This window comes from Muntiacus reevesi, unplaced genomic scaffold, assembly GCF_963930625.1.
Source record: "Muntiacus reevesi unplaced genomic scaffold, mMunRee1.1 SCAFFOLD_174, whole genome shotgun sequence".
NCBI classification, from domain to species: Eukaryota; Metazoa; Chordata; class Mammalia; order Artiodactyla; family Cervidae; genus Muntiacus; species Muntiacus reevesi.
Genome location: NW_027077968.1, coordinates 2,501 through 18,122, shown reverse-complemented (window position 1 = coordinate 18,122; position 15,622 = coordinate 2,501). Strand labels below are relative to the sequence as shown.

The 15,622-nt window shown below is 51.0% G+C and overlaps 1 pseudogene; it reads right to left on the bottom strand.

Annotated features, from left to right (window-relative positions):
- Positions 1 to 1,849: 1,849 nt before the first annotated feature.
- Positions 1,850 to 2,562, bottom strand: LOC136155295 (phosphoethanolamine/phosphocholine phosphatase-like; annotated as a pseudogene).
- Between the last annotated feature and the right edge of the window lie 13,060 nt (positions 2,563 to 15,622).

Sequence of the window (15,622 nt, the reverse complement as noted above, 5' to 3'; positions counted from 1 at the left end):
CCTTACTTATAGTTTCCTTTGTTGTGCAAAAGCTTTTAATTTTCATTAGGTCCCATTTGTTTATTTTTGCTTTTATTTCCAATACTCTGGGAGGTGGGTCATAGAAGATCTTGAAAAAGCCTCTTGATGAACGTGAAAGTGGAGAGTGAGAAAGTTGGCTTAAAGCTCAACATTCAGAAAACTAAGATCATGCCATCTGGTCCCATCACTTCTTGGGAGATAGATGGGGAAACAGTGACAGACTATTTTTGGGGGCTCCAAAATCACTGCAGATGGTGACTGCAGCCATGAAATTAAAAGACACTTACTCCTTGGAAGGAAAGTTATGACCAACCTCGATAGCATATTGAAAAGCAGAGACATCACTTTGCCAAGAAAGGTCCATCTAGTCAAGGCTATGGTTTTTCCAGTGGTCATGTATGGATGTGAGAGTTGGACTGTGAAGAAAGCTGAGCGCCGAAAAATTGATGCTTTTGAACTGTAGTGTTGGAGGAGACTCTTGAGAGTCCCTTCGACTGCAAGGAGATCCAACCAGGCCATCCTAAAGGAGATCAGTCCTGGGTGTTCATGGAAGGACTGATGCTGAAGCTGAGGCTCGAGTACTTTGGTCACCTCATGCGAAGAGTTGACTTACTGGAAAAGACCCTGATGCTGGGAGGGATTGGGGGCAGGAGGAGAAGGGGACGACAGAAAATGAGATGGCATCACCGACTCGATGGACATGAGTTTGAGTCAACTCTGGGAGTTGGTGATGGACAGGGAGGACTGGCGTGCTGTGATTCATGGGGTTGCAAAGAGTCAGACACGACTGGGCGACTGAACTGAACTGAAATGAATTGAATAATTGGTCCATTACTTCTAAGTTGTCCATTTCATTGGCAAATATTTGCTTCCTGTATTCTCTTAGAATCCTGTATATCACTTGCAACTTACATCTCAATGTCTAATTTTATTGAATTTAACCCTCTCCCTTTTATTCTTTTTTTTTTTTTTTCTTTTGGCTTTCACTGGCTCTGCTTTTAAATCATCATGGCTTTCTGTTCCATTCGGGAGGGGAGGGGTTCAGAGGGTCCAGTCGGCGGGACGACTTTGGTTCAGTCCCTGGTTTCTTGCTGCATAGAAGAGGCTGGGGTGCAAGGAGGGGACGTGGTCGCGTGTTCTGAGGTCCCTGGCTGGCGGGACCCGAGCCCTGGACAGTGTGCTACCTCATTCCACCACCAGGAGGCGATTGTTCCCTCTGGGATTTCTTCCTGTGGGGACGCTGACAGCGTGCGTGGGGGGGGGGTTGGGGGGGAGGCAGGAGTGTAGTGTAGGGTCACAGAAGGTAAAGCAAGACCTAGGCCTGAGACTGGCGTCGGTGGAGAGCACCACCTCTCCGCGGGGAGTCTGGGGCTGAAGGGGCGGGGGGAGGAATTTCAGGACCTGGGTCCCCCTGACAGAAGTCTAGGGGAAGGAAATCATGCGGCCCAAGGCAACAGTTAATGCAACACAGTGGGAGATGTTCCTTCTCTACCCTGCCAGGCAACCTCTTCCCCCCAGTTGGGAAGGGGCAAGATTTTTGGAAAACACTGCTGCCTGCTTGGGTCTGCGCACCACCCTGGTGGGGCCAAACTCTAGAATTCGCTTGCAGTGGAACTGCGGGAGACAGCCAAGCTGGGTTAACTGCATAGACGGGGACAGCTCCGAACTCTCTCCTCCAGCCCCCAAATGGACGAGCTCCGGATGCCCGAAATTCCCGGAGGGACCCACCAAAACGAAAGGGAAAGGGACTAATAAAACTAGGTTTGTCTTTCCCTGTCCCCAGCCCCCTGGCCCCCTTCCCGCTGGGCGCCCCCTGCAGGCCGCGTCCTCAGCACGTCTTCAGCACCTGTTGCAGATGGAGGCGCACTTCGGTGGCATTTTCCCAGGGTACCACGCTGGCGCGAAAGGAGCTGGGCTCAGCCTTCTGTGCCTCCTGGATAAGGCGGTGCATAGGGTAGCCGCGGCGCGGGAAGGCCACATCGCCACCGGCCAGCAGCCCCATGGGACAGAAGTCGTTGGCGCCGTCGCCCACGTAGGAAAGGCGCTCGAAGTGCACGCTGTCGTGGGCCCGCTCGCGCAGGTAGTCGCTGAGCACCTTGTGCTTGCACGTGTTGGCGGGGCAGCGCGCGCAGCTGTGTGAGTGGAAGGGCTGCAGCGCCAGCAGCCCCCGAGCGTCGGGCCCTGAAGTGTTGCTGAAGATGCGGCGGAACAGGCCTTGGTGGACGGCGGCGCACAGCGCGCTCTCCACGCCAAAGGTGTTGGCATCTGAGATGAGAATAACCTCAAAGCAGGAACCCTGCTTGGCCACAAACTGCAGCATTTCTCCCATGCCGGGCGACAGCGGGATGGACTCGTAGACCACGCGCAGGTCTCGCGGCCGCACGCCCTGGTCACCCAGGTACTGGAAGACGCGCTGCTTGTACTCGTTGTAGAAGCCCTCGCGGTAGGTGGCACGCAGGCTCTCTGGGAGCTGTTTTCGTCCACGATAGTCTCATCAAAGTCGAAGGTCAGGAGGAAGCGCGGCGAGCCCTGCGCAGCCATCCCGCTGTCCCTAGACAGGCATCGGAGGCCAGCAACTGGAAAACACCCGCTCACTGTCAGTACATCACCCTGAGCACCACCTGTAGGGATTGTTGGCCTCCAGCTGTCGGTCCAGAGCTCCTGACCACCATACAAGGTCCATGTGAGGGTGCCCAGCCAGGTGGCTTTGTTTCCACCACTAACATCCACCTGATCCTATCCCCTCTCCTGAGCCCCAGGAACCGCTCAGTAAAAACAGCCCATCAAATAAGCTAAGGACCACAAGGCCCTTGCTAGGCATCCTCTTAACTATCCCTCATGATGCTGGAAAGGTTACAGATATTATTGAAGACCTAGAAAGGGTAATCAACTTGTGCAAACATCACCCACTATATATGGCAGAGACAGACCTCAAAACCAGATCTCAGAGTCTGAGACCAGTGTTTTTTTCTCTATATGTTCATTGCCCCTTTCTTGTGTATGGTACATCATGGCTTACAAATCAGCTTCACTCATATTCTGTCCTTGCTCAACACAATTCCATGGATCCAGCAGATGAAAAGGACTCGAGAGATTAAATAACTTGCCCAAGGCTACCATGTTTCTATTGGGCAAAGCCTGGTTCATGAACACTTGGTCACAGCCTTGCCTGCCCTCTGTCCTCAAAAGGGAAGAGGCAGATGCCCAGGGCTGGGCATCCACTGCAGCTGAAGGGCTAGGACCCCTGGGTACCACAGGTGATCTAGGACTGTCTCACTCAGTGGTGCTTCTAGAGACTGGCAGTCCGCCAAGAGTCAGGTTGATATTTCTGCCAGATTTTGCTATGTGACTTTGGGGACAGGATTTGGCTTCCTGGGGCCTTCACCAATGCTGCTTCAAACCTACAACTCCCAGTTGCTCCCCTCCACCCTGGGTTTAAATGAGAAACTAGATGCAGCTGGGACACATCTGGACCACTACTGCGAGCCAGACTAGACAGGGGCAGGAGCAAACGTCTGGCTGGCTGCTGCCCTCTGGTGGTGAGAGTGGGTTGACACTGGGTACCCCTCTGACTTTGTCAAGGTGACTCTCCCCAGACCATCCCAGGACAGCAAGGAAAATCAACAGCTTCTCAAGAAAGAGACTGGGACTTTGCAGGAGCAGGGCACCAGTCAGAGGAAGGGCTCCCTCCATCTTGAGGTACCCCATCTGTCCCCACTCCCTGGCTACACATGGAATGTGGGTTTCAGCCTTTTCCCTAAGCATTTGTAGTCTAGGAATCTAGTTGTGGCCAAAGCTCTGGAAGCTTTCTCCTGAGTGACTGAATCCTCTTGTGGTCAGCAAATAGTGTCTCTCAGAGGAAAGGGGGACAGGACCTCTGAGCTTTTCCAGCCGGGTGGGAAGCGGCGGCGGCAGAGGTCTGTCCCGGCTGAGTTTGGAGTGTGAAGAGTAGGGGTACACGGGCTAGCTGAGGTGTTTGGGCTCAGGATGGAGCAAGGGGTGCTTACGGGAATTGGAGGGGATGCGGTGTCTTATCCACCCCCGGATTTCTGGGCTTCGGCTCTCACGAGTCCCTCCAGTCCAGAGGGGCCGTGGATGACGTGCGTCTGGGCCGTCCCCTCCACTTGCCCCCCATCCCCCCTCCCTTTTATTCTTGATGGGTCTGGCAAAAGGTCTATCAATTTTGCTTATCCTTTCAAAGAACCAGCTTTTAGTTTTATTCACTTCAGTTCAGTCACTCAGTTGTGTCTGACTATTTGCAACCCCATGGACTGCAGCACGCCAGGCTTCCCTGTCCGTCACCAACTCCTGGAGCTTACTCAAGCTCCTGTCCATCGAGTCAGGGATGTTCTCCATTCATCTCATCCTCTGTTGTCCCCTTCTCCTCTCACCTTCAATCTTTCCCAGCATCATGGTCTTTTGCAATGAGTCAGTTCTTCACATCAGGTGGTCAAAGTAGTTTCATTGATCTCATCTGTTGCTTTCTTAATCTCTATTGCTTATATCTCTGCTCTGATCTTTGATTTCTACCCTTCTGCTAACTTTCCATTTTCTTTGTTCCTTTTTCTCTCATTGCTTTAGGTGTAAGGTTAGGTTGTTTATTTGAGGTTTTTCTTGTTTCCTGAGGTAAGATTGTATTGCTACAAAATTCCCTCTTAGAACTGCTTTTGCTGCCTTCCCTAGGGTTTGTGTTTTCCCTTTCATTTCCCTATAGGTATATTATCATTTACTCTTTGATTTCTTCACTGACTTCGCCTCCACATGTTTGCTTTTTTCTACAGTTTTGTTTTTTGCTGCAGATGCTTTCTACTTTTTATCACTGTTCAAGAATATGGGTTTGTTGTTGATGTTCAGCCGCACAGTCGTGTCTGACTCTTGGCGACCCCATGGGCTGCAGCTTGCCAGGCCTCCGTGTCCCTCACCATCTCCCGAAGTTTGCCTAAGTTCATGTCCATTGCATCGGTGATGCCATCCAGTCATCCCATGCTCTGATGCCCTCTTCTCCTTCTGCCCTCAGTCCTTCCCACCATCAGGGACTTTTCCAATGAGTCAGCTGTACATATCAAATGACCAAAATAATGGAGTTTCAGCTCAGCATCATTCCTTCCCAATGAGGATTGTTGATTCCGCTTAAGATTGACTGGTTTGAATTCCTTGCTGTCCAAGGGACTCGCGGTAGTCTTCTCCAGCACCACACTTTGAAGGCATCGATTCTTTGGTGCTCCGCCTTCTTTATGCTCCATCTCTCAAACCGTACATGCCCACTGGGAAGACCATAGCCTTGACTATATGGATGTTTGTCAGCAGAGTAATGTGTCTGATTGTCAACACACTGTCTAGGTTTGTCATAGCTTTCCTGCCAAGAAGCACATGTCCTCTGATTTCATGGCTGCAGTCACCATCCACAGTGATTTTAGAGCCCAAGAAGAGGAAAGCTGTCACCATTTCCAACTTCCCCCCCTCTAATTGCCATGATGGAATGGGGTGGGATGCCATGATCTTTTTCTTTTCAATATTTAGTTTTAAGCTGGCTTTTTCCACTCTCCTTCTTCACCCTCATCAAGAGGCTCTTTAGTTCCTCTTCCTTTTCTTCCATTAGAGTGGTATCATCCCCATATCTGAGGTTGTTGAGGTTTCTCCTGCCTATCTTGATTCCAGCTTGTAAATCATCCAGCCCGGCACTTCTCATGATGTGCTCAACATATAGATTAAACAAACAGGGTGACAGCAGACAGCCCTGTCATACTCCTTTCTCAATCCTGACCAATCAGTTGTTCCATACAGTGTGTGTTTCTTCTGGACCCACATACAGGTTTCTCAGGAGACAGGTAAGATGGTCTGGTATTCCCATCTCTCTAAGAGCTTTCCACAGCTTATCATGATCCACACAAAGGTTTTGGCGTAGCTGATGAAACAGAGGTAGATGTTTTCCTGGAATTCCCTTGGTTTCTCTATGATCCAGCGAATGTTGGCAACTTGATCTCTGGTTTCTCTTCCTTTTCTAAACCCAACTTGGACATCTGGATATTCTTGGTTCGCATAATGCTGAAGCCTAGCATGCAAGATTTTAAGCATTTCCTTACTAGCATGGCAGACGAGTGCAATTGCCTGATGGTTAGCATATTCTTTGGTACTACTCTTTTTGGGAATTGGGATGTGGATTGACTTTTTCCAGTCCTGTGGCCACTGCTAGGTCTTCCACGTTTGCTGGCATATTGAATGCAACACTTTGATGGCATCATCCTTTAGGGTTTTGAGAAGTTCTACTGGAATTCTGTCACATCCACTAGCTTTATTAAGAGCAGTGCCCTTTAAGGCCCACTCGACTTCACTCTCCAGAATAGGTTGCTCTGGGTGGTGACCACACCATCACAGTAATCCAGTACATTAAGATCTTTCTTGTACAGTTCTTCTGTATATTCTTTCCATACCTTCTTGATCTTTTCAGCATCTACTAGGTCTCTTCTGCTTCTGTCCTTTATTATGCGCATCTTTGGGAAAAATATTCCCTTAATATCTCCAATTTTCCTGAAGAGATCTCTAGTAGTTCCTCTTCTGTTTTTTCTTCTAATTTTATACACTGTTCATTGAAGAAGGCCTTCTTGTCTCTCCATGCTTTTCTTTGGAAATCTGCATTTAGTTTGATACCTGTCCCTTTCTCCCTTGATCTTTGCTTCTCTTCTTTCTTTAGCTATTTGTAAGGCCTCCTACCACTTTGCTTTCTTGCTTTTCTTTTTCATTTGGATGGTTTTGTTCACAGCCTCCTGTACAGTATTACAGACCTCAGTCCATCTTCTTCAGACACACTGTTTACAAGTTCAAATCCCTTGAATCCATTTGTCGCTTCTGCTGCATCTTCATAGTGGATTTGCCTTAGGTCGTACCTGACTGGTCTAGAAGTTTTCACCACATTTTTAGGTTAAGCCTGAATTTTGCTATGTGAATCTGATGATCCGAGCCACAGTTAACTCCAGGTCTTGTTTTTTCTGACTATATACAGATTCTCCATCTTCAGCTACAAAGACTGTAATCAATTTCATGTTGGCATTGACCATGAGGTGATCACCATGCATAAAGCTATCTCTTGTGCTGTTGAGAAAGGGTATTAGTATCTCAATAATATGGAATTACTTACAAGGTCTCTGGCAGCTGTAAGCACATCCTCTTATGGTACCACCACCACAATCGAAACAAAACCGTTTTCATCACCTGCAAAATTGCTTCTGGGTTTTTGTCAGTTAAGCCCTTATGTCAATCCCCAGAGGCAGGCAACACCCCATCTGTCTTCTCTATATATAGTTTGACCCCCTCAAGAATGTCGAGTAAATGGAATAGGCAGTAGGTCGACTTACCCACGAGGATTCTGTGAGGGAAAAGGATATACAGGTGACTCCTGGATGTGCAATGTACATGTCACCTGAGTATAGTGAAATGGGTTGATTGTTACCTACCTATTTGTCAGACTGAAGGCTTACCCTGTCTATAATGTGTATATGTGTTGTCTGTTTAACTCATATTTAATTCAATGCAATTTCTCTTCTATGTTTGGAAGGGTTGTTTTATGAATTAGAAATGGTAAATCTTTTGAAAGAAAGTGAATCTTCTTTGTAAAAGTCCTCCATCTGCATCTGAGCAGTATTACCAGGATGTCAACATTGATTGCACAAGCACAGGTACAACAAGCACACTGTAGTCACTCAAACGCTGCTCCCTGGGTCACACAGGGACAGTCCACCTGGCAACCCTGGCAGGCCCAGAGTACCTGGCCGGACCTGCCCATTGGAGGTGAGAGTGTCCCCACCTTAAGTCAGCTGAGTAGCAGCCTTTATTGCATCTGCAAGCTTAACCAACTGCTATCATGCAAAGGAACATATAAGCCAACTGCAGGGATTAGGACTTGGACATTTTGGGGCATGATTACTGTGCCCACTGCAGCTAGCGCTCTCTTCAGGGCTCACCTACTGTAAATTCTTTGTTTGTGCCAGTGTCCCTCAATAGTCCAGAGAAAGCGGTAGACCTGGGGCTGGTGCTGGTGGGCTGGGGTGTGATAGGGAGGGAGCGTCTTCCCTGGAGTTGGACAGGCAGCAGAACCAGGCAGGATGGGGCCTAGGGCTCTCCAAGGCTGAAGGGGAAAGGCAACAGGGATGCCCTGAATGAGGCCGGGCTACTGCATTCCTCCTACCCCCTGGGGCCCAGATGGATTTCTTTAACCTGTGCCTCAGGCCCTGCCACAGATTTCCCACTGGAAGTGGAAGGCTTGGGGCTGAGCCAAGGCCTGTGATGTCTATGTTTCCAGCAACATTATAGTGAGGTAGTTGGTCTGAACTGTGTGCTCAGAGGAGGAAAGGGGGCCTGGTAAAAAGTGAACGAGGGGTTGTGTTCACACCCTCACACCTCCACTTCCATGAGCTTCTCCACTTCCTCACCCTGGTGACCACACTCCCGGGCCCCTCTCTGCCCAAGGGTGGGACTGATGCTGGTGCTGGACTCCCCGGGCACAACTTACCTACATGTCTCAGTGGCCAGAGACCTCAGCTGGACGGTCTCTGCCAAATTTACTCACTCGGACAATAGCTAGAAGTGCTACACCATCAGGCAATAACCACTGGGTCAGCTCTGAACTAAGTGATCAAGCCCACCTGCTCCAGGGAGGAGTCTGAGAGTGGACGGAGTAAGTCCCACCCATGTTCTTTTCTGACCCTGAGGTGTCTACTATTCCAACCCACACGTAGACTGTCCACCTCACCTCATTCCAAGAGGCCTGGAAGGGAATCAACGTGAGAATATGGGCGCAGTGTTCCCCATTGTCCAGGTGCAGTCACTCCTAAATTCGCTTCCTCATGGCACCCTTCTTGTGCCTGCCTCGGTTAATTCATCTTGGGCGGTCTCCTATTTCTAAGATGAGCAGCAGTATCCCTGGTGCTCTCCAGAGCCACCCTTCCCATTTTCATTCATCCACACCCTCAGCAGTTGGCAGATATCATAGAATGGCAAGGTAGGATCCAGGGCCTCCTCCAGCGACTCCAACTCTGTGAGAGTCCCAACACCCTGTCCTGAGGTGTGCTGACTCCTGCATCATCCCTGTCCTACATTTTGGGAACATGACATCACCCCTTGAATATTGGGGGTCTGACCCTGGCTTCTGCTCACACGATGCCTTACAGAATCTGGACCAGTCTCTACTTTCTTTTCTCCCCGAATCACATCCTTATGCCTCAAGGGCATTATCCTTGCTGACGTTTATTCACACAGAGAGATATCCAGGCACCAACTCTGAATGTGCTACCTTCCATCATACCCCCTTTTGTGTAATAAAACCCTGGTCTTTCAGGAATGGTGTCAGGCAGAACCTACCCTCAGTTCACTCAAACACAGATCTGTTCTTTCAAAACATCCCACCCTCGCCTTCTCCCACATATTATCAAGCGTGAAGCAGATCACCAGCCCAGGTTGGAGGCATGAGACAAGTGCTTGGGGCTGGTGCACTGGGAACACCCAGAGGGATCAGATGGAGAGAGAAGAGGGAGGAGGCATCAGGATGGGGAATACATGTAAATCCATGGCTGATTCATGTCAATGTATGGCAAAAACCACTACAATATTGTAAAATTATTAGCCTCCAACTAATAAAAATAAATGGAAAAAAAACACAGATCTGTCTCTCTGAGTCTCAGGCTGGCACAGTCCTGGAGTGCTGGCTGAGAGAAAGGAAGTGCTCCCCAAATTCCAGCAGTGAGGAAATTGAACACAGAGTTCAGACTCATTGTCATGTGCCCTAAACAAGTAGTCTGGCATTTCTCCAAAGAAGACATACAGTTGGCTAACAAACACATGAAAAGATGCTCAGCATCACTCGTTATCAGAGAAAGGCAAATCAAAACCTCAATGAGGCACCATTACACACCAGTCAGAATGGCTGTTATCCAAGAGTCTACAAGAAATAAATGCTGGAGTGGGTGTGGAGAAAAGGGAACCCTCTTAACACTATTGGTGGGAATGCAAACTAGTACAGCCACTATGGAGAACAGTGTGGACATTCCTTAAAAAAATGGAAATAGAACTGCCATGTGACTCAGCAACCCCACTCCTGGGCATACACACCGAGGAAACCAGATCTGAAAGAGACACGTGTACCCCAATGTTCATCGCATCACTGTTTATAATAGCCAGGACATGGAAGCAACCTAGATGCCCATCAGCAGATGAATGGATAAGAAAGCTGTGGTACATATACACAATGGAATATTACTCAGCCATTAAAAAGAATACATTTGCATCAGTTCTAATGAGGTGGGTGAAACTGGAGCCCATTATACAGAGTGAAGTAAGCCTGAAAGAAAAACACCAGTACAGTATACTAACGCATATATATGGAATTTAGAAAGATGGTAACGATAACCCTCTATGCAAGACAGAAAAAGGGACACAGATGTATAGAACAGACTTTTGGACTCTATGGGAGAAGGCGAGGGTGGGATGATCTGAGAGAACAGCATCAAAACATGTATATTATCAAGTGTGAAACAGATCGCCAGTCCAGGTTGGATGCACGAGACAAGTGCTCGGGGATGGTGCCCTGGGATGACCCAGAGGGAAAGGATGAGGAGGGAGGTGGGAGGGGGGTTCAGGATGGGGAACACATGTAAATCCATAGCTGATTCATGTCAATGTATGGCAAAAACCACTATAATATTGTAAAATTATTAGCCTCCAACTAATAAAAATAACTGGGGAAAAAAGAAGTAGTCTGGGATACTGAGCTGGGATACTCTGGGAAATATCATTTGTTGGAAGATCTGTGTCATGGGTCTGGTGAAACAGTATTTGACAGGGACCCTGCAAGAACAGAGACCTACTAACCATACTCACCATAGAGCATGATGGGCCCATTTCCACTCAAGGGTATAGAGAGGCTCAGGCTGGAGGCGAGGGTGGTCAGCTGGCTAGGGCAGGGAGGATGTGAAAAGACTGAGGACACCACCATCCATCTCTGGCTGCCAGGGTGCAGTCTGACCTGGTTGGCACCAAACAGATGCGTCTCCTGACCTCCAGCCCAGAGACTAGCCTGTCTCCTGTGTTCCCTGTACCTTCCCTCCTGCTCCCCAGCTCACTGGGTCCAAGCTTCATGCCCAAGCCCTTTATTGAATCCAAAGAAGGAAAAGGGAAACTATTGGTGCCTGAGTCTCAGGGGTGAAGGCTAAAGAGGAGATGAGGACTGTGTGCAGGTTCCAGCGTGCAAGGTGGGACTGGGGCGGGAGTGGGGATGGTATGGGCAGTAGGGACTCCAATGAGAGGGCAGAGCCTGGGAAGGGCGAGATGAGGGCAACTGTGCCTGTTTCCACCTGCTGAACTACACGTTCAGCAAGGTCACCAATGGCAAGTCATGGGAGGGATCGAGGGTGCTCCAACAGGAAAAGAGAGTGGTCACGGTAAATAGGACAATGAGTCCAGTGTGGCAAGGAGGATGGCTTGGAACTCTGTTAAGGGGGTCATGAGTTCCTTCCGATGGGGAGGAAGAATGTCAGCGATGGATGGGAACTGGCAAATCCTTGAGGAGGGTGTTTAGAGAACTAGAAGAGGGCCTTTAGGGGAATGGGAGGATGTGCCAATGTGGCCAGACAAGGCCCTCAGTGAACCCAGACCAGGGGTATCCGTTGCCCTGCTGGCCTGGATGGTAGCAGAGGCTGACCCAGAGTCCCCAACACAGGATGCCAAAGGTACTGTTCTGCAGCAGGATCTGATATGGAGTGGCTCCCCACCAGGCCTTGCCCCACTCCCCCAACCCCTACCCCACAGAGAGAGGGCAGAACACAGAATATGAGAAGTCCTTTAATCAAAAACTGCTGTGAGACTGGGGCGGAGAGGGGGCAAATCAAGGGGCAGAGGATGCTCTGGTGGAGGCAAAACAGGAGGCAACAAGGTTGGCCACAGCTCACCAGCCCCAGAGGTAACACCTGCTCCTCTTGCAGAAAGATGTTGGTCTCAACCTATGAAACAGCAGAGTCAGGGAACAGCCTCAAGACAGGGCCAGCCCACAACCCTCCTCAACAGCCAGGACTGTGGGAAGGGGTATGGTGTGTGTAACACTCACTTCAAAGGATCTGGAACTTGTCAGCCAGGTGCTGCATGGCGGCTGCAATAGGGAAAGGCATAAGAAGGTGCTCCAGACAGAGGGATATAGAAGCATGTCCCCTTGTCCCTGTGTGGAACAACCTAGCCCTACAACCTGAAACCCACCCCACTAGCCCCAATTCAAAGAGCTCTGGGCCTGATCACTCCCCACCACCTGAGTTCAATGTGGAGCTATTTCCTAAAATGAACCAAAATGTGCCAGCAGCTCTCAAGTTCAAAAATTGTTCACAAACAAACAATCTAAGAGGAACCTTAGAGGCCACACCAAGCAGCAGTTAAAGGGAAAAATCAACATGGGGTCTCCACAAGTCCTGTCAGAAGGAGCTCTCTAGGACTCATCTGGCGGACAGAGTGTGCACGCAGTCCACACAGTACTTTGCTACTTGTCTGCACGCCCAGCTAAACATGCACCGCATGCTCCAGGGACAGGCTTGATAAGTTCTCCTCCCCACAGGAATGCTGATCCCTGCGAGGTCCCCTGACCTGCAGCCCACCCCACCCCAAGTGCACATCCCGCTTCTGCACTAAGAACCCGCTGCTCTCTGTCCCTGGTTCCTGATACTGTATTGCTCTTTAAGGTCATCCATTTCTCTCTGTAGCACCAGACACTAGGCCAGTAGACATGGGAGGAAGAGAAAAGGTTAGTATAGACTGCCCTCCCATCGCCTCCTTTTTCTCCTCTCCCCAGGGCCATCCATCCAAACACCAGATGTCTAGAATGGCAAGGGAAAGACTTTTCTCAGTGGACAGGAGGTGGGCTCCTTCTGAGGGGTGTGGGATGGGGACGAGGCGGGGAGGCCCACACATTTCAGTTGCACTTGGATCCAGATTCCACCATGAGGATTGGGTGTGCATTTCAGGAGCCAGAGGAAGCCTTACCTGAGGACAGTCCAGCATTCCCGGTGGCTGCTGCTTCCTTTCCCGTCTTGGGGAATGGTTGGTTGGTTTCTGGTCACCTGAGAGGGAAAGGACACACAATCCAGCTTCCCAGGCTCCTAGTGAGGTGGAAAGGGTCAACCAGACTCTAACGTGAGGTGAGGCAGCACCTCGATCTGCTGGCAACAAGCCTCCCCTGCTCTGCCTGGCAGGCTACACTTTCTCTATGGGCCTGCCTCCCCTGTTCCCCAAGGGCTGCATTTTAACCACTGCGGTCCCCAAAGACTGTGGTTCTGGGTTCGGGCCTCTCAGAGCTGCAGCCACAGCCAGCATCTGGGAGAGCAATGTGGGTGAAGAGCACTTGACAGGAAAGGCTATTAGCCTGCAGGTCTACGCCCAGAGCAGCTGTTGGGGCACTGCCACCGATGACCTCTGCCAAACAAATCCCACACAGAAGGTGATGGGGCCAGGGCCAGGCCTGTTGATACCCTGTTTCCCATGGGAGAAGCTGCCTGAGAGCAAGGCTGAGCCCCTGAGAGAGAGAGAGAGAGAGAAGTTTCTGCCCTCACCCCCTGTTCCCTCCCCCCATATCAAAACCCAAGACACTCATCTGAGGGTTCAGGTCCTCTGGGCACGACTTCTCCCGGGTTCAGGGTCAAGGGCTCTGAGTTTCCTGGATTTTGGGGGTCTCTGATGTTGAGGTCATCACTGCTGGGTTCTCCATGATGTGCCCACAGAGAAGATGGCCATGCCCAGTGAGTGGGAAGCTAAAACAAAGATTTTTCACCAATCTGGTCTAACGGTGTGTGTGTGTGTGTGTGTGTGTGTGTGTATCTATGTATGTGTGTACCAGTGCATTTATATGTCTGTGTCTGTGTGTGTGTGAGCAGGCGTGAGTTGGGACTGGGCTGAGGCAGGGGAATGGGAAGAGAATTGAAAGGCTGACCCCTTGAGCACTTTCTCCATCAGTCGGCCCCAGGCCAGCAGGCAGAGCTGAGTGGGGGACAACAGGGCAGCACTGAGAAAGCCCGGGCCCCTTGAAAGAAGGTTTGGGGAACAGCTAGGAAGTAAGATTCAGGAAAGTCATTCATCTAAACACTGACGCTGTGTGAAGCTTTTAAGGGGTCCCCTTAACACAGTTAAGCTCCCAGCCCTCCCTTCCTCTCTAGTCCCAGCCTCGCGGAGACTGGAAACAGTCCAAGGGTGGAGAACCGAGCCCAGCACACCCAAAGTGCTACTTTAACGTTTGTCCCTAGTAAAAGGACCCCAATCTGACATCCTAATGACCCAGTGACCGAGGGGCCACCCAATGACGACCCCTGAGGGATGGACAGAGGGAGCACGGGTGAAGACGTGTGTCCTGGGGAGGGTGGGAGGCAGAAGAGTGGGGAGAGAGGAGGGGCCTGGCCTAGTCGCTTGGCCCTTTGTGACTGGGTCTCTATTTGGGTCGTTGTCTTCTCCCACCACCGCCATCGGTGACATGGCCTCCCGGGCCCTCCTGGCCACAGATTTCACCCCAGCGCCCGTGTGCTTGGACTCTTTGGCTCCCCAAGGGACCAAGGCATACTTCTTGGACCTCCCGAGCAGCGGAATGCCAGAGACTGGGGGCAAAGGGGACGGTTCCAGGGGAGTGGACGAGGTTCGCTGCTCCCAGGAAGGGAAGGTTCTCCCCAGGGCAGGTTTGGAGACGCCCCCGAGGGATTTCTTCTCCTGCTCTCTCTTCCTCCTAGGAGTGACGCATGGCAGGCTGCCTGTAGTGGCAGCTGCAGTAGCTGCCAACTACTGGTACTCCCTGGTAGCTCTGCTGGCAGCCACCCTTCCCCCAGAGCTTGCTCTGCATTTCTTAGGTGGGAAGATGTTCAGCTCTTCGTTGCCCTGCCTGTCCTGCCTTTCCACAACCGAAGTGAACCCTCGCAGAACAGAGGACAGGAACGGGTCTGGCAGGCTAAGAAGGAGCTTCTCCCTGCCTTAGACAGTTGAGTGTCTGGGCGTGTTCCTAGGACCCTTGAGGCTGTTGAGCTTAGCTTGGCCTCCTTTGGGATAAATGCTCACCCTCATCAGCTCTATCTCACTGAAGTCATCAGAGGACTCGGAGCCAGACAGCAGCCCAAACGAGCCTTCTGAGGGGGGCTGCTGGTGATCTGCAGCCACGTTCAACCTACTCTTAGTGCCTCTCTTAGGGCTCGCCCAGGCCCGGCCCGCCTCAGCCCCACCGACCTGGAGAGAGCCGGCAGCAGCCAGCACCGCTGCCCCACAACTCTGGGGGACCGTGCCTCGACTGCTGGGACCCGCCTTGAGGTCGGCCCACAAGGAGGACACATCGGTGATCGCATAGCTCTCCAGGGACAGGTATCTACAGACGCCCAGTATGTCCAGGTCACTCACTTGCCACAGGATGGCCGCCACTGACTCGTCAGCCAGCTGCAGGGCCTCCCCTTTGTCATCGGCCAGGGAACAAGCCGGTCTTCGCGGCCCCACAGCACCGCCCTCCCCTGCCCCCCGCTTCCAGCACCTCCCACTCTGAGTTGAATCCCTCAGGGTTTGGGTACCCATCTCCACCCTCACCCTCACCTTCACAGTGTCCTCACCTTGG